The 23,849-nt window shown below is 35.9% G+C and overlaps 1 protein-coding gene across 36 annotated transcripts in view; it reads left to right on the forward strand.

The window, feature by feature from the left end:
* mef2aa (myocyte enhancer factor 2aa) overlaps window positions 1-23,849 on the forward strand; it is a 169,736-nt gene that overhangs the window by 13,721 nt on the left and 132,166 nt on the right.

Genomic DNA, 23,849 nt, shown 5'->3' on the forward strand with positions numbered 1-23,849 from the left:
TTATTCTCATTACTTGTTCAATCGCTCTTGTCCCGGGCCTATTCTCTTTTTTTTCCCAGAGTGTGAAGACACTTTAGCAGTTCTCTTCTAAATATTTTTCAGATCAGCCTTATGGAATGTGCCATACTTCTGCACCATGTCCATTAAATCACACACGGTTTTCTTTTTGTGCCACGGCTCTCTTTCACGCTTGCTCAGAGCAGCGTGATTCATTGTTTATTGGAACCCTATCATTGAGCTGGAGATTCCAGCATTCTCCCGTGAGACCTGGAGGCAGGATGCAGAATCTTGAGCCCAGCAGATAATGTTTGAGCCATAGTTTGCTTGTGTGGGCAATGCAGACCTTTTTCCCTTCCTCTGGGAACATCTCGAAGGTTTTTTTTTATTCGATAAAAGGCGTATAAATGAGCTGCTTTTATCACCATAAAGGGCAGAGTTATGAATATGCATCAACATGCATATATTCAGTTGATTCGAGTCTATGCTGACTTCCCTCTCTATTATCTGTGGTTTTTGGATCAGCTCTCTAACCCAGCGGAATGCACGACGTCCCAGCGGGGTCACCCCATAAGAGGCAGCTCCAAAACCAGAAACCTCTGGCTGCCTTCTGTCCCACCGCTGCGCCACACTTTTGATTCTAAATAAGTTACCAGAGGATATGGGAACATGTTAGGCAAACAGAAAAAAAAACATCAGTTAAGACGTGTATCTAAATATTAGCCGCTCATTTAACTCGCATGCACACACAACTGCGTCTGTTGCAAGCCGTAAATAGGTTTCCATTTCACTTGCCAAATAAAACCTTCTATCAGGTTCTTAGGCTCCTCAGTTTTAGCTTTATTAGGCGGCTTCTTAATATGTAGTGATGATGATTTCCAAATCATTGGCCTGTGGATTAGTATCCAAGTTGGCACAAGCCTTTCCGCCACATGAAAAAAACAGCTCACTTTCTGACACGTGGATAAGATTTCAGAGTTAATATTGGATAAATCACATTTAAAGTGAACAGCCAGTGTTGCAGAATGGCTGGGGCAAAAAAGCCTGTGCAAAATTATAATTAAATAAGAGCATGTGAGAGGGACTTACAACTGAGAATTATCTGGCTAGACACACGTCAGCTGAATGTATTCCTGTTTCTCTATTTGTCACTACCTATAAAAGCCTTGGGGTCTGTCTGGGTCATCAAGAACTGAATTTAGGAGGATGAGAGTAGTCAGTGTGTTACCCTACCGATGCGCTTGTAAACACAAACTTTGCGTCTTTGTAGTTTGAGTTTGAAATGTGCAAGAACTTTATTCAGTGTGTCGATAATCTCCATTTAACTTCTGACATTCATTAAAGGGTATTAAACTTTCATGGCCATCAGAAATTTAATGGAGACGCTGCAGTTCTCAGAGTGCCATAGCAACTGTATCAGAATGATTTCTTAAAGCAGCATCAAGATATTTATCATCTATTGCTGCACAATTCTGGAAATATTGAGAATTATACAGTATATGAATTGAGATAATATATTAATCTCACAGGAGTCAGCTAAACAAAATAAGATTAATTTCATATACTTGTTTCCTAAATAAAAATAGATTATTATTTTTAACAGATTATTAAGTCAGAATTTTTAGCCCCCCTGTTTATTTTTTCCCTCTTTTCTGTTTAATAGAGGGAAGATTTTTTTTTCAAGATTCAAACATAATAGTTTTAATAACTCGTTTCTAATAACTGATTTATTTTATCGTTGCCATGATGACTGTAAAAAAAATATTTTACTCGATATTTTTCAAGATACTTCTATTCAGCTTAAAGTGACATTTAAAAGCTTAACTAGGTTAATTACAATAGGTTAACTAGGCAGGTTAGAGTAATAGGCATGCTATTGTATAACGATGATTTGTTCTCTAGACTATCGAAAAAAATATAGCTTTAAAGGGCAAATAATTTTGACCTTAAAATATATATATATATATATATATATATATATATATATATATATATATATATATATATTTTTTTTTTTTTAATTAAAAACTGTTTTTATTCTAGCTGAAATAATACAGATAAGACTTTCTCCAGAAGAAAAAAATAATATTAGACATACTGTGAAAATGCCCTCGCTCTGTTAAAACATAATTTGCGAAATATTGGAAATAGAATAAAAAAAATTAAAAGGAGGCTAATAATTCTGACCTCAACTGTAATGGCATAATGGCACTTGATACAACTTTAAAATGTGAACTTATACAAAACATGATTTACCGTATTTTAATAGCTATCATATAAACAGTGGTTATATCCCAACTTTGACCTTTTATTCTAGTATTTTCGTAGTACACTAATATTACTGTGTGGTTAAAAAGATTAAAGACTGAAGCTGTTTCATAACTATAAATGATAACAGCTCTCTCTGGATCAGCGGCAGCACAAATGCAGATTTGAATGTTCCTCTGGGATTGTACTCGTCAAAGGTTTAATAAGCAGCCAAATCACTGCCATTTAGGGATATAATCAAATTTGAGCACTGGCACCGGCGCCTCTGAGTTTTGCAGATGGTGGCACCAGCACCTGATTTGGTAATGCTTCACATGTAAAATTATTATTATCGCAAGTTTTGTCACTTTGCACATTTGAGAATAGAAGGAGCGTGAGTTGGATCCAGAAGTATAATTATTTTTATTTTAACAGCATCATCTTATACATTTGTAGATTACAGTAACCACAAATAGGGTTTTATGACCATGCTACCATGTAAAAACATTTTGGTTTTTGTTATAAAAAACAAATATAAATAGTACAGTGGACTAATACAAAATTTAAAACTGTGGACTTAATACAAAAACTAATAAAAAATAATACATAAAGTGATCAAAAATACATTATTATTTTAATGATTTTAGTACATTTCCCAGGGATGGGTTGCGGCTGGAAGGGCATCCTCTGCGTAAAAATTTGCTGGATAAGTTGGCGCTTGCTGGATAAGTTCCGCTGTGGCGACCCCAGATTAATAAAGGGACTAAGCCGACAAAAAAATGAATAAATGAATGATTTTAGTACATTAATGATGAATACAATTAAATAGTTGTTTTTTTAGCCAAAAATTCAATCTCTGTCATCATTTACTCACTCTTCACTTGTTCAAAACCTATTAGAAATTCTTTCTTCTGTTGAACACTGAAGACAACATTTTAAGGATTGCTGGTTGATGGTATACATTGATTTTAGTGTTTTTTTATTTATTTATTTTTTGCTACTAAGAAAGTCAATGGATATCATCAATTAGCATTTCTAAAATATATTCTTTTCATTTTTGAGTCCCTTTTTATTGTGTTTCTTCAGTTAAACCATTATAGCTTTTACTGATTAGTAGGACAATATACCTTCTAACCTGATCTCTGTAACAAATTGAAATGTTTCTCCATGGATTTCACAGCACTGTATGGTTGTCAGGCTGTATCATTTGCTGTAAATGGTCGGCAAATGGTCTATACCATGTTCAGTAAAAAAAAAAAAATGTTTGATCCTGCTTTTGGTGTGTCTGGTGATGTTTTTCACATCCAATAGAATATCATCACTTATTGGTTGGGCCAGACGGAATCTGCAGACGTTTTTTGCTATTTCTGCGGAGAATTTTGGTAAAAATCTGCGGATTTCTGCTGCATTATTTTGGGAGTATCCAGCGGAGTATCATAACCAAAACCTTAAAATATTAAATGAAAAGTAACAAATTACTGAATAAAAACTGAACAAATTCAGATTTACACATTTACTCAAGTAAATAAACAGAATTCATGATGGGCTAAAAATCTGCAGAAATCTGCGTAATTCTGCGGAAAATCTGTGGAAAATCTGTGGAATTCTGCGCGCGCAGATTCTGAGTGGGCCTACTTATTGGTTCTGCAAATTAGTAGTAGTACGTTTTGTTACTCTGGCAGAAATAAACGTCACAAAATGCAGCCATTTAATGGCAGTCAGAAGCCCTGTATCTGCTCTGAATGATCTTCCTCTGCACGACAGGAAAGCTCAGTCTGCTTTGACTAAAGAAACAGCTTGCGCTGACCTTTCGACTGGCCTGCCCTTGGCTGTGACCTCTGGTTGTAAGCCACCGCATACGGTCCACTCAGCACATGTGCTGCTGAGCAGTGCAGAGCGGCTTAAGGATCGACCGCCTCTTTCCCATCTCCTTCGCCCTTCCTGGGGAGGCGGTCATGTATGAGGACCTGGCTTCAGGTGTCCCTATGGCTGCAGGCCGTGGCTGGGTCCCGGGCATCACGGGTGTGAGCCTGGAGCCAGAGCAGCAGCCCAAAGCTGCTAATCCTCTTTCACTACTGATCCTCTTCCTCTCTGCCTCCTCACCCTGCCACCACGCCGTCCTCTCAGGGTTAAGAGGGCAGCTTAGGCAGGAGTCCCATGTTACTCAACACCACACCACACCAAAACAAAACAAAAACCTTCAAGTGCTGAACACTAATCCGTGTAGTCCATGGAGGGTAACTTACCGTAGTTGATCGCATTTTGTGGGTCAGCGATTAGCCTTGACACAAGCTTCATTATGAACTCTTATGAGTGCCGGTTTATCTTGAAGTGCCACTGTGATCAGGATTATGTCTTTTATCTGTTGTTGTACTTGTCATCAGAGTGCCTCTTTATCCTCCTGGGACCCAGCAAATCATCTTTGTCCTCTGTTGGGGACGTTTGTTATTTTTTATGAATTTCGTGGAGATCCTTCACGACGTGTGTCTGGTGTGTAGTAAAGATAATGCCCTGGGCTTTTCAGGGAAGCAAAATAAAAGCTTTAGCTATGGCATTCTTTTTTCCTCTGTCTAACATAATTGAAAACAATTCATAAAAATAGATAGAAAAGTATGGTATTATTGTTGTCTCACTTTTTATTATAATTATTATTGGGCTGTTTATTGATTTAGGATTACTTTTGTAGAAATGTGTTTTATTTAATTCTTATGCACTACTTTTTAAAACTTTTGGGTCAGTAATATGCTATTTTGGTAATATTACATTTCAAGTAAAATTAACAAAACGGCTATTTTAAATTGTAAAAATATTTCATAATATTACCATATTTTTGGAGTCAGTTTGGGTGAGGATAAAATACTTTCATAAACATTAAAGCATTTTTTCCTAAATTTATATTCTTTTAAATGTTTCAACTTTATATATTATCTCATATATTTTAAAAGCAGAATATGTATATTATTTGTTTGTTTACACATCTGTTACACTACATGATGATGGACATTTATTTATTTATTGGACATTTATTTTGCCATTTTATTTATTTTAAGTTATAAACATTAAAACTGACATTTTACTAACATTTAATATAATTTCTATATGTATAAAACTTTAATTTATCTTAAAGTGGACACCAAAATTTCACATGTCAGGACACACCCAAATGTTCTTTTGTATATCTGTCTATATCAGGGGTGCCCAAACTTTTGCTTATGAAGGGCCAAAATCTAAGCTTGACTGAGAGCCGTGGGTCGAAAGTAAATATTGTAAAGTGTATTATATTAAAATTGCCATGGGTCATTTTCTAATTTACTTCCTAATATTTAAAAATATATTGAAAAAAATTACTTACTAATTATTAAAATATTTACTAATGTATTCAAATTTTTTGAAAATGTATATTATTTTAACAAAATAATTACAAAAAAAAAATCATTAAAAACTTTATAGTTCAATGCGGAATACACTATCCATGCTGAACCTGCCTTTGGCTTGATTTGGCTTGATAATATTACATTTCAAGTAAAATTAACAAATTTAGATGTTCTGCGTTGTCCACTATTCGTTAAGTGACAGTATGTACATTAAAAAAAAATTGATTCATTAACAATGTTTAATGGAAACATTTAATTTCAGTTTGCTTTTTTGTAGATCAACTAACTAACTAACTAACTAACTAACTAACTAACTAACTAACTAAAAAAAATGTTCCATTAAAATATAAATGGGAATCTCTGTTAAAGGCATTTCCCAAACCTTTCCAATGATTTTCACTCTGGCGGGCCAAATAAAAGGATACAAAGGGCCAACTTTGGCCCTAGTTTGGGCATCACTGGTCTATATAGACACTTTTTTCCATCTCCATATGTTTAGTGTTAGGCTAAATAGTTATTTAAACTAGCCAGAAGGTTGAATTTAAAAGTTCATACACATTTCTGAATAGATCGTTTTCTGTTCCACAATTTTATTTATTGTAGCATGCACACTTTTGCATGATTAATATCAAGCTCTTTTCATTAAGATAAAATCTCCTCTAGCAGCTATGAATTACCTTCAATTATCACATGGGAAAGAGAAACTTCTACAAGCTTGTGAAAGTCTCTCTCAGCCCACCGTGTGTCACATGATGCCGCAGAAGGATCACGTAAGCAAGTGTGGTTTCTGAGGTGGGCTTGTGTGAATGTGGGATGGAATAGACAGAGACGACTGTCGGCTCAGAGGAGAGGCGCAAACTACACCTGTGTTTCACAAATCCCCCCATTGTCTCTTGTTATTTTTTTCTGTGGGCTTCAAACTGCAGCAGCATATAAACATTCACTGCTATCGTGGACGTATACCTTAAGAAAGAATGTCTCAATACAACCATAATGTTGCGCTTGTATTGTTTTGAGTCGACATCCCTTCTGGCTTGTTGTTTTTCTCTTATATCATAGTAGGTGGGTTTCGAATACGCTGTTGTTTTCTTGGCACATTATTGCTTTCTATCATCGCCGTGTTTGTAGTTTTAAGAAATTGTTATCGCATAATGACACCTCATCTGTCATTCTTGACAGTGCAGTATACCGTGAGTGTCTGTAGTGCTTTCAGCTCAAAGACAAGCGCTTCTTTTGAGAATAAACAATAATGCAGTACTATTTGTTTTCCCTGGTATGGTCCTACTATTTCTATTAAAATCTGTGAGGCTGAAAAGCTATCTCTGTACTTTACTAAAGTAATGTTAATATAAGTATAGAATTTTGTATTTGTACTGCTGTATAGGGCCTAGGATATTGCAAAAAAAATCACAATATCATGTTTCCTATTATTCGATATAGATAATTATTAAATATTTAAATTTTTAAATTTTTAAATTTTTTTAACAGTGCATTAAGGTATATTAGGATTTATCTTTTAAATTTAACCACTTTATTTAATTTACTGACAGTTTTATAGTTTTAATAGTCAAAAAAAAAAAAATTAAACATTTAAATAATTTTATACAATTAAACTGTATAATACAATAAACATAAGTGTTAAAGAGACTCTTAAACCAGATAAATTAAATGTTACAAAGTGTGTTCAATAGTAAAGTGTAAATACTTTAAGGTGTAAAAAAATAATACAGTAAACTTTAAACTCTGTAAACAAAACTAATTATGATAATCAAATCTGCGCTTTAGGTAAAAGAACTAACCATCGTTATTAAAATACATACTGGAACATTTCAAATTGTGAAGCTGAATTACTATATTACCCCATGCTAAAAACTCTTTCAGGTAGGGTGCTAGTGGTAGGGATGAACAAGAAAAGAAACCAAAAAGCCACTTTGGCTACATCCTTAAATCATTCTTTTTTTTTTTTTCATAATCTCTTCACTGCTGCTATGTGGCACTCATTTTCGCATGTGTTGATACCTGCCCTATGCAGTTAAACATTGAATATCTTAGAAATTGAATAATTTCTCTGGATGAGCAAATATTTTGGATGTTGTAGTTTATTTGATAATAATATTGGGCAATGTACCTGGAAGATGGGTAAAAAAGCCTCCAGATTACAATTAATAAATATCACTTCATTTTTTAAATTTAAATTATAGTAGTTCGTAGTAAATTAGATTTATTTTAAATTCGATTTATTACAAGAAGTGAATTTTTTCTCTAAATGTTCATTGAATGCAAAAAAAAAAAACATCTCAACAATTATTGTATTTAAATGCACACTGTTAAAAAAAAGACTGGTTGCCTCAAATTTTTTACATTTTTAAACTGAATCAAATTAACCTTATAAGTCCATTGTACTTGAGTTAAACTGATTTAAAACAGATTGTGTATCTTATGAAATTTAATTAGAACATGATTAACTTAGTTTAATAAGTTGCAACGAACTAAAAGAATTGCTATCTGTCAGGACTAATTGATAATTTTTTTTTACAGTGCAGGAATAACAATGTATATAATTGAACCTTTTACTCTCAAGTCAGTCTATTTCATGTAAGCTTACAAAATCAAATGCAGCTGACAGCTCAATAAAAAGTAAAAGCTAAATAAAAAAATCATCACAGTGTTACTTAATGTTATAGCGCAAGCAAAAGCATTGTGAATAATTTGAGAACATTCAATAAATCGCCCAGCCCTATATGTCACAGTGAGCCGAAAGCATGTTTGGCATGTAAATCATAACAGCAAAACCATCTTGTCCTGGGTGTGGCTTTTTTTTTTGTAACAAGACTTTCCCTACTGCCAGAAGCACAGTTTCCTATAAAACACACTTACAACCTGACAGGGTGAACGCATTCAGTCAGAAAGGAAATAAATCTATGATTAATTACCGATGAAAAACACCAAAAGAATGCTGTTTTGTTTTGTCACACTGTATCAGTTAATCGTGAATGAGCATTGTGGCGGTTCAAGTCAAGTCACAACTTGTGGCATAGTAGAAAATAATGCTACTGTTCTAAACAGGATGATAAGAGGCCTTTTGTGTGTTTTTGTTTAATCCAGTTGTTGGAGAGTTGTAGTTCATTTGTGGCTACAAACAGATGTAAAACATTATAGTAAGAGGGCTGTTGTTTAATGGGTTAATGGGTTTTGTTTTTACTTTAAAGGTCCCATGAAGTGCTTTGAAATATGCATTTTTTATTTGATGTTCGATGTAATCTCAAATGAAACACGAAGAGAGGGTGGGATGTAGTGTAGCCCCTCCCCTTTTAAAAAATAATGTTTTGCTTTATCCCCGCTCTGCCAATAAGGGTGTTTGAGCTTAAGTGCATCAAATGAAATGCAAATGAGAAGCATCTTGAAGGGGCGGGGCATGTCAGACACTAGAGAGGATTTGATGGGTTATGATTTGATGATAAACTGTAGTATGAGGTGACAAGAATAAAACCGTTAATCCATTTAGGCATGACAAGCTACAAGCTTTACATGTTTATATCAGTTTTATATCATCTAAACACAATTTTTGTCAGTGTTCTAGAGCAATGGTTCTCAAAGTGGGGGTCGGGACCCCCTGAGGGGTCGCGGGACAATGAAGGGGGGTCGCCTGGTGGTTTCCAAAAATCTATTTATTTTTATTAAACCATAAGAATTACTATATTTTATCCATAACCTTCTGAAGAGAAAAAAATAGTTGTTTATACCATATATATAGTTACTATAGTAGCTTATAGTTACTACTTCTATTGGATTGCAGCCCCTGGGGTAATTGCATTGTATTAAAGACACAGCAATAGCGTCAGATGCAGTAGATTTCATAACACCTGGTTAAACTTTGTGGCCCATTTACAGCTCTCATACATAAAAAAAAAAATTAAAAGAAGAATAGACTTGGGTCCATTGGTGTGTGTGTGCCATTGCATGCAAGGTTTTTGTATTTATAACCACCTCAGAGGATATTGGGGGTCGCGTGTCACTGGCATTGTCATTTTGGGGGTCGCAGCCTAAAAAGTTTGGGAACCCCTGTTTTAGAGCACACTAGCTAATGGATATCTTAAAAACTAACAATGTTGATACTAACATCTAAGAAAATATATTTTAATTTCATGGGACCTTTAAATTGAAATGCTAGTGGCGACATATTCTATAAAAGAGCTACCGTTAAAGGAAAGGGATACTGTACATACAGAGAAGCCTGAGCTTTATCTGAATTGTCACTTTTTTGGAGCAGACTAGCTTATAGATATCTTAAAAACTAACAATACTGATTCTACCATTAAAAAATATATATATATATATTTTTTTTTTTCATGGGCCCTTTAAATTGAACAGTTAGTGCCAACTTATTCTAATAAAGAGCTACCTTTAAAGAAAAGGGATACATTCAGTAGAGAAGCCCGTGCTAGTGAAGAGCCCATTAAATCATTGTAATGACAGGCAGATCTGTTCAGAATATGAAATGCTAAATTACCGTCTTTTGAATGGCGCGATTCCTCTCTAACCCTAAACACATGTCCGATCTGGCTGTGAACTCTGCCGATAAACTTTTGGCACACTGTCACATCTAACTGTGTGAGGGAGTTTTAAATTACCCTAATCCCCTGAATTTGCGAAGACGTAATTCTAGTAATATACGACTTCAGTGATTTGTCAAGGCCACCTGGAAAATTTTTCCATCGTTCCACTGTCTGTAGCACACTGATAGCAGGATGTCCATGTAAAAAGCTCCATCCTGGATGTAAATGGAGCTCTTTGTCTTAACTGTGCTGAGAGGGAAATTGCCCGTGCTTTTAGATCCATATTCAACACGACACTATTTCAATGGGGTCTTTTATTTTACTGGTGCTCAGCTGAAGAATCTGACTATAGCCGGGCCCTCTTCCATCTTGATTTTTATTCTGTTGCCGGATGGAAACAATCTGAAGCTTCAGAAAAGCATCTGTTTTCTCTCCATAAGGACTATTCAGTAAAAAGGAATAGTTCGCCCAAATAATTTAATTTGCTGTTAATTTACTCACCCTGAGACCTTCCAGAGATATACTGTAAGTAACTTTTTTTTCTTTAGTGAAGCAGTAAAGATAGATAGTTATTAATTAAGTTTAAATTGTAGTTCTTGGTGATTAATCAAATGCAAGACAGTATTTTTAGTCAAAAAATATATGGGGACATAAAATTAGTAGTCTTATGAATCAAAACGATTGGACTGGCCATCATTTATGACATTAATCCACATCCTGAGCATATGCTAGTGCATAGCCAAGCATGCATCAATATGTGACTGGAAGCCTAAACTCCAGACTGTTGTGAACCTGCTCAAGACCATCTGGATTAAAGCTAATGAATATAATGTTTCTTGCACATGCCAGTCGTGTTCTTTCATAGATGCATGATGTCTTCAGGAGACAAGGGTATTGAATTTAGCATTGCCTTTGTATGTTTTAATTGACAATCAAAGAGCTGGTAGCTACTGACTTCATTTTCTGATCCTCAAATTCAGTTAAATGTCCAACACAGGCTCATTCTGAAAACGTAGCCCTATATTATTCGTTTCTGGAGTCAGTCAGTCTGTCAGTCAGTCGACATCGGCCTCTGGTGGATTTACGTGAGAACAGCAGGCATGAATGGCACTGGCGAGAGAAATTTGAGATCTCAAAAAGCGTACACAGCAGCCTCGTGGATTTGCGGAAAAAAAAAAGAAAAGAAAACGTACCTCCTGGGACATATTTGTTGCTCTCCAGTATTTGGTCTTTTTCTTCTTTATTTTTTTTCTCTTTGGAGTAGAATTGTGTATATTTCATAAAAACTGTGAAGCTGATCGGTCAGTTCTTGTCATGTGACTCGCAGTGCACTCACGCCATTCTTTTAACTAGGTGAGCCTGGAAAGCTGGCGCACTGCCTGCACGTCACTCCCAATATGCGACAAAAAACAAAGGTTTGTCCTGTTTGCTCGCCATGAATTCCCTCACTTGAGTCACAGAGAGGAGCTGACCACGACGATGTGGTTCAAGTCTGGCAAAAACGGTTCCAGAAAGCGGGTAAGACAAAAAAAATAATCCAAAAAATAAAATAAACAAGTTAATAACAAATGAGAATGTAGTATAATTGGAAAATGTGGTAAAAATCAAATGAGGGCTTTTCTTTCTCTAAAAAAAAAAAGGGCTTTTTAAAACTGTCGGTTGGGCTTGGTGAAAGTGGGTGGGTGGGTGCTTTGAAAAACACTATTGATTGGGTTTAGAGAAGAAGGAAGGACAGTCAGTCAGTCAGTCAGTCAGTCAGTCAGTCAGTTGGTCAGTCAGTCTGTCAGTCAGTCGACATCGGCCTCTGGTGGATTTACGTGAGAACAGCAGGCATGAATGGCACTGGCGAGAGAAATTTGAGACCTCAAAAAGCGTACACAGCAGCCTCGTGGATTTGCGGAAAAAAAAAGAAAAGAAAACATACCTCCTGGGACGTATTTGTTGCTCTCCAGAAATGTATACAGTGGTACATTTTCAGAATGAGCCTGGGTTGTAAATGTAATCTTTAAAGTTCTGCTGAAGAAAAAAGTCACTTACTTCTTGGATGGCCTGAGGCTGAGTAAATCAACTGCAGATTTTCATTTTGGGTTAACTATCCTGGTTGAATCCAGCACATTTTACAGCAGAACTAATGATTTCAGATGTTTGATATGTTTTGACTTGATAGCTTCAGGTGCTTTGGCTGTAGTCGAGATTTTTTCTCTCTCTGGTTTTGGATCTCATTCTGAGGCGTAACTGAATATTTTGAATTGTCAACCATAGTAAATCTCTGTAGCTTGTGCATGTTTTATTAGGTTTCCTCTTTCATTGATTTTTCACATTGATGAGATTAATGCTCACAGGTCAGCAGTGGCTGTCTATTTATCAGTCGGCTTGCCGTGCCGATACCCCGATATCGTAGTGAAGCAGAGGAAGCATGGTGAGATTTGGTGCAGTCTGAAAGGCTCATTCGTTTAAGAGCTGATATGATGTTGACCTCTGCCATTTAAGGAGAAAGAAGTGGAAGCCAGGACAGGGAGGTATCAGTTTTACAGGCATGACATCAGCCTGCCGCTGGTGTTGGCACTTTACAGTGAAGGAAAACATGACGCCACTCCCTCTGTAAAAGTCTGAGCAGTTAAACACAGTTAAGTACACAGGACAATAAGATGCACATGCGACTCTACTTCAGTGAAGTGTTTTATAAATATGGCACTCTTGGTCAGTTTCGAACTATGACTAATAGCTGTACATATGACTACGATACTAGTTATAGAATTTGGTGTATATAAGGAGACATTTATACCATTTTCTTAATATATTTAATGGATTTTAATTAATGTAGAAAACAACAGCATTTCAGACTTGAAATCTGATTTCAAAGTATACATTTTTGAAAATTATTTTATTGTGTGAACTACAAAAGTTTGATTAAAAAAGTCATGCTCTTGTGATTTACAGTCTATAGGCATGCACAAGTACTTGACGACTAAATCAATGTTGAAAAGTTTAAAAAAGTATCGGTTTTTGGTCACATTTATTTATTAACAAATCAATAACTAAGACCTTTAAATTAATAAACTACTAATTTGCTGCTTATTAATAACAGTTCGGTATTATTATTGATGTAGAATGTGGTTATGGTTTATAAGCAGTTGTTAATTTGTAAATGAAAAATTTGGAGAACAAAACCAGGATATAAAAGTTACCCTGACCAACGTCTGCCACACAATTTCAGTTTTCCCGGAACATGACGTTACTAAGCGGTTCTAGTGGAAAAAAAGCATCACATTTCTGAATGGTCTTTAATTATTTTGTGCAAATTAACATTATGGGTCAGCCATGGATAAAAAAACAAACAAACAAATATGTAGCTACAAACATAAGTCTTATAACATCACTATTCAGTTTACTAACACCACTGACATTGTTTACTTCACTATTATGTGACACACTCATACAGGTAGGTATGGGATCAGAACCATTTTTAATGTTCACCGAGGTTTGAAAGTGTCAAGGTATTAAATCGCAAAAATGTTGTGTTATATCGTTTCTAATGTATATGTAGAGGATTATTTTAATTATGTAGCCTGACATGTTTACTGTTCCAAAATATTATAAATGTTTTTAAAATTGTAATATTTAACTGCGTTAAATGGAAAAAAAAAATGTTTTTTTACTAAGACATTTAAAAACAGCATATTTTTTAGCAGTAAACATAATACAGTGATATTGTTAAACCATGATATTTTTATCCAAGGTTATCATACCGTCAGAAACTTATAGTGGCCCATGCCTACATGCATGTATTCACCACATAAAAGTAAAATAAATACCAGAACGCAAAAGATGAATATCTGACATTTCCCTGAACAGGATCCATCAAAATCCGGCTCAAATTAATCACTGCTTATAAGTACAGCCAATAGCCAACTTCTTAATAGTAATAAGTCTGTAATAAGTAGTTAATGGGAACCGGTACTTGAACTAAACTAAATTTGAATTATATTCAAATCACTAGAAGAAGAATGCTAATTGGCACAGATGTCTCTTTAAAAGGACTTTGCAAACTACTGGCCTGACGTGATGTATTATACAGCTTTAGTAGTTGTTTTCTCAAAGGAAACGTTAAGGACAACTTTTCAGTTTTTACTACATTGTTGTCATGTAAGCGTATCCGCAGTTTTCCTTGTTTTAGTGTTGATTTCAACGGATAATTAAAGCCAGAAAAGCTCCAAATTGTGGTCACACTATACATTCATTGATTTCGGCCAGCGTACTATGTCATGTCACCGTGTTCTCAAACTCTTTGGTTGTACTACATCTGTAAGAGCGTAAAGTTGTGCTCGTTGCCAGCTTTCGCTCTCTGCTGATCCAGGTGAAATAGTACTCGAGGCCTGGTATCTCGGCCACTCTGTGGCCATACTTGGCCAGCATCTCTGATACCCGGGGTCTTATCTCTCGCTCGGCCACCCCCTCCCTCTCTCAGTCGGTCGATCGTCTGTCTGTCAGTGGCTTAGCTGCTAGCCTGCTTCTGCACACACATGGGAAGAGAGCTAGGCCGTCACTAACCACCCAGTCAGGCCACAGGCTATCAGAGAACAGTTGGGCTGAAAAGATTCCTGCAAAGGCAAACAGCAGGGCCTCACTCTCGCTGGCACAATGTCACTCCAGACCCCTTTGTCTCTGAATTTTATTTTTAGAACTCTCTTTTTGTCTTCTGAGATAGTTTTATTGACATTGACGATGAAAACGGGGCACATCCAGGGCTCCAGACTAACATTTGAGAGCACTGGGACCAATGCCATTAAGTCCTACAGATGGTGGCACCAACATCTGATTTGATGTAAAACTATAAATGCCTCCCATAAATGTATATTTGACAGAAGCTTTAGTTGAGAGTAGCGAGTTAATGAGATTTGATTCATTAATGAAAATACAGTACCATCTGCAAAAAATTTAACAGCCTCGTCTTTTGTACATTTGTAGATCGTCATGCATAGGACTGGGCTGATAAACGATATTATATCGAATCCCGATACATGTAAAATTTATATAAATAACAATGATAAGCTCTGGACTTTTTACTCTATATTGAACTAATAGCTAATCACAACTAATGCATCAGAAATGTGCAACAATGGGAATCTAAAAGTGTGTTGATATTACAGATGTACCAAGTTTCTGGCCACCGAAAATTTATCGGCCAAAAATACTATGCCATTAAATGGAATTAAATCTAATTTTTATGGCTTCGGTCATTGTTGGGGTACTCTTTTACATCAGGAAGCATTAACAACTTGTATCAAAATATATATCGTTATCGTTCAATATGGAAAACAATTATCGAGATTGCATTTTTGCCATATGGCCCAGCCCTAATCATGTATACGTTTAACAGGCTCAGTTTTATAGTAAAAAAGTAGCATAACTTTGTGGTTTCTGACATTTGTTATGGAAAACAAAAACTTAAAGCTGTTTAACACAAACAAAAATATATATTTTGAACCTTACAATAATTTAATCACATTACTTCCCTTATTATAACATAATAAAAATTGACAGATGTGTTACATTTGGCTTTAAACTAGTTTGCTTTGCGGTTCATAGATTGAAGAGCTTTGTGCAGTGGTCATGCAACTGACTGACCCATTGAAACCCATTCACTTTAGGTCACAATGCACTGTCTTTTAATCTGGGCTTTGGTTCATGCAGTGTGGATTTTAAACAAGAAGCACTATAACATTGACCTTTTAATGATGAATTTCATATGCATGTATATAATATTAATATTTTTTGAATACAAGAATGTGTTTGATTGCACATAAAAAGCAACAAGAAGAAACATATCTTCTCCCACACTGACTACGTTTACAGGACATTAGAAATCAAATTATTTGCCTTAATCTGAATAAAACAATAATATGATTAAGGTGTTTACACGAGTTGCTGTTTGCATGTTCCTTTAAATGTTAAAGCACATAATTCGATTAACGTTATTGCGTCACTATGCTATCCATATTTCCTCCAGAGATTCATGTAATTTCGGGTGTTTCATTTTTAATTTGTTGGCTTTAACTGCAGTTTGGCATTTTTACTTCTATTCAGGAAGATTTCATGCATGCCTCCCATAACAAACGAGACTTTGGATGCGAGTATGAACTGCTGAGTGTTGTTTTAATGGAATTTTATACGGCATGTCAAATGGAAAAAAAAACGGTAATGGTGTCAAACAGCTGTGTGTGTATAAACTATCCTGTCGCTAAATGCCATGAAAATCATACATCACGGTAATAGTTTGATTAAGGTGTTTACATGTCTGTACTGCACTTATGCGACTAAAATCGGCATACTCAACATCTCAATTTAATTTCTGTTTAGTTCGATTATAACCTTAATGTGATTAAATTAATAAAAAGTTGCTGTTTACATCGTAGACCCTTAATTAGAGTATTTTCCTAATTGTATTAAAATATTTTATTGGTTGTCCATGTAAATCTACTCAGTATGTTTTTTGACAGATATTGCGATTTCGATTTGATTTGTGATTTAAATTTGTAGCCAAGCTTCAGATCAGTAATCTGTATCGTAGCTTCTTACAATTCTTACAAATTACCTGTTTTGTTCAGCCTCTGCGATTAGCTTATCGCAACCTTTCAAATTGTGATTGTGATTCGATTTCAATTAATCACACAGCACTGGTACTCAGTATCAGTATTTTGTGCACGTTTATAAGCAATTTGCTGTGATGAATATCTCTTGGATGCCCGCATGCAACTTTCTTGCTTTGAAAGAAAGCACAGTAGCATCTTAAATAAACACAGTGAGTTTTCATCACCACTAGTTCTTTGAAATTGGCTTAGTGTGTCCTGACTTTAAAAAATATAGCGACAGGAAAAACACAAGCATTTACTTACAATCTAGAGCTCAAGTGGCACATGAAATCAGGAGCATATAAATCCTGTCAGATTCAGTGATGAATTAGTTTATCAGGCACTCTCAGCAATAATGGTATCATGTTCCTAAACCAATGTTTGCATTTTGTTTCCCTGCATATTTGAGAACTACACAGCAACTGAAAGATTTGTCTTTCCTAAAGAAATCATTATTTGTTATGCTACACAGAGCGAAGAATTCCCGCTAACTGAAAAGCAAACATACGGAGACAACGCATATCTGTGCACTTTAAACATTAGTTCATTGTGTAGAGTTAAGAGAGACTGCATTTAGAGTCCATTAGTTAAAGAGCAGTGTTTTCTGAAGAAGTGCCTCCATTGTACAGTACGCTGCATAAACACCAGCACGGCTGCAAGTAGACGTTTATGTAAGAGCATATCTATATTTTAAAATAGTTTTTTGTGCTGAATGGAGCAAGTAAAAATCGTCACGGCAGCCTCTCTGGAGCATGCACTCTACAGCGACATTATTTTATTCTTATTTCATCTTTTTTATTTTCTCAAACCGGTTCTCGTCAGGTGGTCTTGTACTGCAAAACAAAGACCCAGTGGTGTTTGAACCTTAACAACAGACTCCAGCTAAATAGCACTAAGTGGATTCTACCATTTCCACCTGTAATGAAATTAAAAGAATAGTTTTACTTGCCAAATTGTTCTTTTTTCATTGTGATAGTCTCTTGAAATTGTAGGGTGCTCTGCATTTGCTTCTTACTTTAAGGGCCTGAGAGATAGAAAGAGAGAGACAGAGAGAAAGCTTATGGGTCGTGTTGCCATCATGTCGTTTTGAAAAATCACGCGAGGGGAAGCATTTTTATCCTGAACAGATTTTTTTCCAAAGATTTCAAGCAAATGACATGTAGCTTTGTTGTTGCTGCCTTCTTTTCTTTCATAGAATGTCTTTTTTTATCTGCTAAGCTGTCTGTGTTTCTCTGTTGAGAGATTATTGTGCATCAATCTTTCTATATATATTAAAAAAAAAAATCTTCAGTTCACAACCTTTCCCAGTTTATGAGTCATTGGCATCCATGCTGCCCCGATTGCATAAACCTTTTACATAATAGAGTATTGTAGAACAGTGGGACTGAAGAGGATTGAAATGTCATAGGGAAAGAGCCTAGTATCAAATATTTATTGTAAGCCGTTCCAAAGTTTTTCTGTAAAAAGCTCAAATATCTCACAGGTCAGGTCCGAATAAAGCATTTTATGTCTGCTATGACAGCTGGAGCGCTAAAGAGAGGATTGTTTTGCTGTATTTGGTTGCAGAGATTACCTTCGTCATCACGGATGGTAAGCTAGATCTGCTTTTTATATATTTGGATTTTTTTTTTAAAGATTTGATATTTTTAGCACTGTTGCTTTAATTAGGATGCTGACAGCTGTGACTTAGGATAGGTTTACACAACAACAATGTCCTAAAAACGGAAATGTTTTACCCTATTTATGAAATGTTAACATTAGTAAATACACTCTTAGTTACCATGAACTTACAATGAACAACTTTATTTCCATCATTCATTCATTCATTCATTCATTCATTTTCCTTCTGCTTAGCACCTTTAATCAATCAACTGGGTTTGCTACAGCAGAATGAACCGCCAACTTGGGTCATGTTTACACTAATAAATTTTAGTTTTAAAACAGCGTTTTAGAATGAAAACGATCCATGTCCACACTGGCGTTTCATCTAGTGTTTCTGAACAGCTCTCCATCAAAATTTAATTTATTTTGTCTTTATCTAAGGACTCTTTAGTCTTTTGAACCTATCACTTGTTCTCGAGTAACACTTTTTAACACTGATTCCGCACATTTGACTGATTGCTTGCATGTATTTCCTATAATGTATAAATGTATTGTACATTATACTTTTAGAATGGCTGTTATTAATTATTAAAAGTGATATTCAGCAAAAGAGTATGTTTTGAGTACGTTTCGTAAGAAAGTATGTTTTGTATTTTCCAATGAAAATGAAAGGAGGCAGTAATGTTATACCGTAGGCTTCGTTTTGTTATAAATGTGCATACAGTGAAGATGACGGTCATATAAATATGCAGCCACACGACGCCTCAACACTTTTGGTGTCTGTTACATTGTTAATATCAAAATAAAAATAGGCAGTTCTTTATATCAGGTTTTCATTTTAATGTTAAGATAGTGAAACAACATAGCCAGGATGATACGATTGACCTTATAAGTAGTTTACACTGTTTCCTTTTAAGATTTACCTGACTTGCCCTCGGGTATGTTTAACATATTAAACTTGCAAAGTCTGAACTTACAAAGAAACGATGCAAGACTGAACTTTTACTTAATATTGTGGAAAATACCCCAATCAGAAAGGTGAATGTTTGCAACCACGCCTCTGTTTTCAGATGTTTCCCCCATCTACATGGAGCAGCAGTGGTTTAAAGCCAAAACGGCCTCTTCAGCATTTCCAAAACGCTCTGTAATGTAATCCAGAGTAATGTGGACGGACGGCGTAACCGTAGCAAAACTTATGCATCTTAAAACTAAAACTTATGACTGTAAACAGGGAATAATCCAGCGGAGGCCCTTCAAGCTGCAACCCAGTCCTGGGAAACACCCATACACTCACTCATTCACACACATGCACTACGGTCTATTTAGTTTATTCAATTTACCTTTAGTGCTTGTCTTGGACTGTGGGAGAAACTGGAGCACCCGAAGGAAACATGTCCCCACGTGAACAAGGGGAGAACATGCAAACTCCACACAGAAATAACAAATGACTCAGTCGGCACTCGATCCAGAGACCTCAGGTGACAGTGCTAACCACTGAGCCACCATGTCACCTTTTTCCTATTAACTTATCTTAACATAGATTAATAAATTCCGTAATAAATGTATTGTTGATAGTTTGTTCATGTTAGTAAATGGATAAACTAACAACAAATACAACCTTATTGTATAGTTTGACCCTTTTTTTTTTTTGGGTCTGCCTAATTTTTATTTGTGAGAAACATTTTATCATAAAAACCCTAAACTAAATTAATTCTGTTTTATTACTTTGTTCCTCGTTCAGCTGTTTTGAATAAATTATTTCTCCTATGAAATGGCTTTAATTCAGAACCAGCGTAATAATACAGACATTTTCATAATAATAGTTCTTGTGGCCGTCGCCCAACTATTAGATTTTTTTCTGCATGAAACATACCAACCGAAGGCTTGAACGTGGCTGTGATGGCCAAAAATATCATCTACTGTATAGCTAGACAGCTCACAGGTTTTGAAACGCAGCCACAGCATTGTGAATTTTCCGAAAAATGTTGCTGAGATTTTGTGTGCGCATGATGATGTTATGCATTAATGCACGGCATCTTTAATACTCATGCGCCACTGTTCCCTGAGGAGGAAAATCTCAATTCATCTCCACTGTTTATCATTTCTGAGCTGAGATCTGCGCAACATCAAAAGACCGCCATGCCAGTTAACACAGCTCGCAGGGTGGCTCTGGGCAAAACGGGGGGTAGTTCTGAGGGTGGGCAGACACTTCTTTGTGCATCAGTGGGGATTAGTTATCTGTGGTGATGACTTTCTTTCTCGCTGTGCTGATGGACAGTCAAGCAAAGAGAGCCAGGAACACATGCCATCACTTCATACAACAAGTCGGCAAGAATGCTTTCATGCAAACATCTAGAGATCACACCGGCTGTCTGTGTGTATGTGTGTGTGTCTGTTCATGTGTGTGTGGCTCTGTTAGTAGGTGAGAGAAAGGAACATCAGAATATTGCTTTGTATAAATCACACAATTGAAATGAAGCACTCTACAGTAAGTGTGTATGTAAAATTTTTTGACAGATTTATAAACAACTTGAAGGATTGGTTGAATGTTTTAGTGCCACATCTTGTGAACTCTTATTGTAATTCATAGTCTTTAGATTTTTTCTCAAAGTTTTAATAACTACTCTTTCGAAGAACTCATTCAAGTCAGGAAAAAAAAAATCTTTGCTGACTTTAGTCAAGGCATTCTGTCTGCACATTGACATTCTGTCATAATCAATTTTGTTGATGAAATTATTTTGAAGACAAGCTCACAGTTCTTTCTTTTTTTTTTTCTCTTTTGATGGAGATGTTGAGTGAGCTGGTGTAGATATGATGTCAAATACGATCACACATCAGTCAAAGAGCCTGATTTTTTTTGGGGCAGCTCATTTTACTCCTGTGGTGTCACATTTCTAACTGAAGTACAAGATTTTATAAAAGCAGTATTTAATTTAATTTAATTTTATTTTATTTTATTTTATTTTATACAAGCAAATTGATTACATTAAATTAATTTATTTTTAGAAAATTCAATGTTGAATATGTATCAGAAAATGTCTCATTATGGAAGTTAAATATCCAACATAAGCTCATTCTGAAAATGAAAATTGCAAATTATGTTGCCAGAGGAACGTTAAAACGTACTGTAAAACCACGCTAAAGGGCTGTATGACGCCATTCCTGTTTACGCTTAGCATCTGATTGCTTACCTCCGGATGGATGGCTTTCCCACTGTTACCAGTTTATGCCGTGGCTCGCTGCATAGGTCAGAGAATTTGAGACGCAGAGTGTAGTTGACCTCGCTGATGGGATTCAAGTCCAGCGTAGGTTCCAGAAAGCAGGTAAGACAAAAACAAAAGCCAAAAAATAAAACAAATAAGTAAATAACAGGGTTAGGATGTAGTAAAATGTGAAAACATAGTTAAAATCCAGCTTTCGAGAGGGCTTTTCTTTTTCTGGATTGTTTTAGAAAAAACTGTCGGTCAGGTTTATGGAAGTGAGTGGGTGCTGGTTAAATCAGTGCTTTTGAAAACACTATTGTTTGGGTCTAGGGAGGGGGGATCGGTCGGTTGGTCATGCAGACAGTCAGCCGACAGAGGCCTCTGGTGGATTTATGTGAGAATAGCAGGTGTGAATGACACTCGAGAAATTTGAGATCTTAAAAAGCTTACACAACGGCCTTTGGTGGATTCACAAAAACCAAAACGGAAAAAAACGTAGCTCCTGGGACATATTTGGTGCTCTCCATAACTGTGTATAGGGGTACATAATGATATTGAGCTTGGTTTATAAATATCTTTTTTTACAGATTATGTCAAATCAACTCATCACTTTTCCCTTTAAGCTGGTTTGAAAGATTTTCTATTGATAATGAGCATATTCAATGACAATGTGGTTCAGATATTCACTTGTTAAGCTGATCCCCTTTCTGGATTGACAAGGCGTTCCATCACGATTTTTATAGACTCCAAAATCCCAGATCCCTGTCCCTGTTAACACTGGCAAACGCTCACCCGCCCAGCACAGTGGTCTCCCCGCATGAAATGGATCTAACTGTTCGGAGAGGGTCATCGCTTTATCCTTGAGAAACTGAGAATCCATTCATCGGCTCGGCTTGGAAACCTGACTGACGCAAATGGATCACTGGGAATATGAGTGTCCCAGCAGTAATTATGTTACAACGCTGCTACCGCACACGACCAGAGGGTAGGGGGGGTGGGCGGTGTTGAAGAGAATAGTGATACTTCTCTTGTTTCATTACAAGTTTTTTTTTTTTTTTCGCCTCTTTTGTCCTTTTCTTATTGCCTGTCATATTCACACACATATACACACGCACACACACACAGACAGTGCCCAACGAGCGCCTGCTTTAAATCAGTCTTGACATTTACCATGTGCTGAAGACTGAACTTCACAGCAGAACGTCACACCTAATGACTGTGCAATCAAAGGCTAGTTTTAAGTGAAGCTAGTTGCACTATTTCTTGTCGTCTCTTTCCTGCTAGTGATGTTCTAGTTTTTCAGAAACCTTTGTCATTTCTTTTTTCTTTCTAAAAACATTTAGCGAGGGCTGAAAGAAAATGATGTAATGGATGATCAAGGAGGGGACAGTAGTGGGAACAAGAGCCATATTGAAGTTTTCTCCATGGCTTTTTCGGCACGGCCCCCAAGGCATCTTCTCAGTCAAAGTCACCTTGTGTAGTTCGCCCCCTCTCCCAGCGCTCGACCTTGCTAAAATCCTTGATTGATTGTGGGCACGTCTAGTGTGCGCTCTGCATTCTCTCACTGTGAATATATAGCATATTTTCTAGCCTTCAAAGACATCCTATTCATAACAATAGTGCTGTGTGATACTCTTGATTTTGTCTTTAATACATGTACATGTTTATTTTAACAGCACATACCACATGTAATTATATTTTTTATTGCTTTCTTATTTGGTACTAATTCAGTTTACCGAAGAATAAAAAAATGCGACCTCAGTATGAACTGTCATATTAGAATTCATACAAGTTTTTACTGCAATGTACATTGACGTTTTTCAGAATTCTTCACTGACAGGAAGATTTTACATGCTGGTTGCTCTTTTGGTGTCTGTGAATATGGGGGACAGCCATGACAGTAGTCAGTGGAGGGACAGGGGAGTCGAAGTACATAGTGACACCTTTATACATTCAAAAAAAGATTTATTGCTGCTTCTTCAAACTACTTATTTAAATTGAGCTGAATCAACACAATTCTTGTTTTTTTTTGGCACAACTTAATTGTTTCATGTTTAATCTACTTAAATTTGTAAAAGAGGTTAATGTAACTTAATCTATTTGTGTTGGGACAACATAAAGGAATTGTGGGGAACCCAGAATTTTTAACAGTGTAAAAGCAAAACTTGAAATGAAAATGATGAAAACTGCAAAAACTTTGTGCTATTTCTCATCTTCCTCATCGTTGTTCTCCTTTTT

The sequence above is a fragment of the Danio rerio genome, chromosome 18, assembly GCF_052040795.2.
Source record: "Danio rerio strain M-AB ecotype USA chromosome 18, GRCz13ab, whole genome shotgun sequence".
Classification (NCBI taxonomy): domain Eukaryota; kingdom Metazoa; phylum Chordata; class Actinopteri; order Cypriniformes; family Danionidae; genus Danio; species Danio rerio.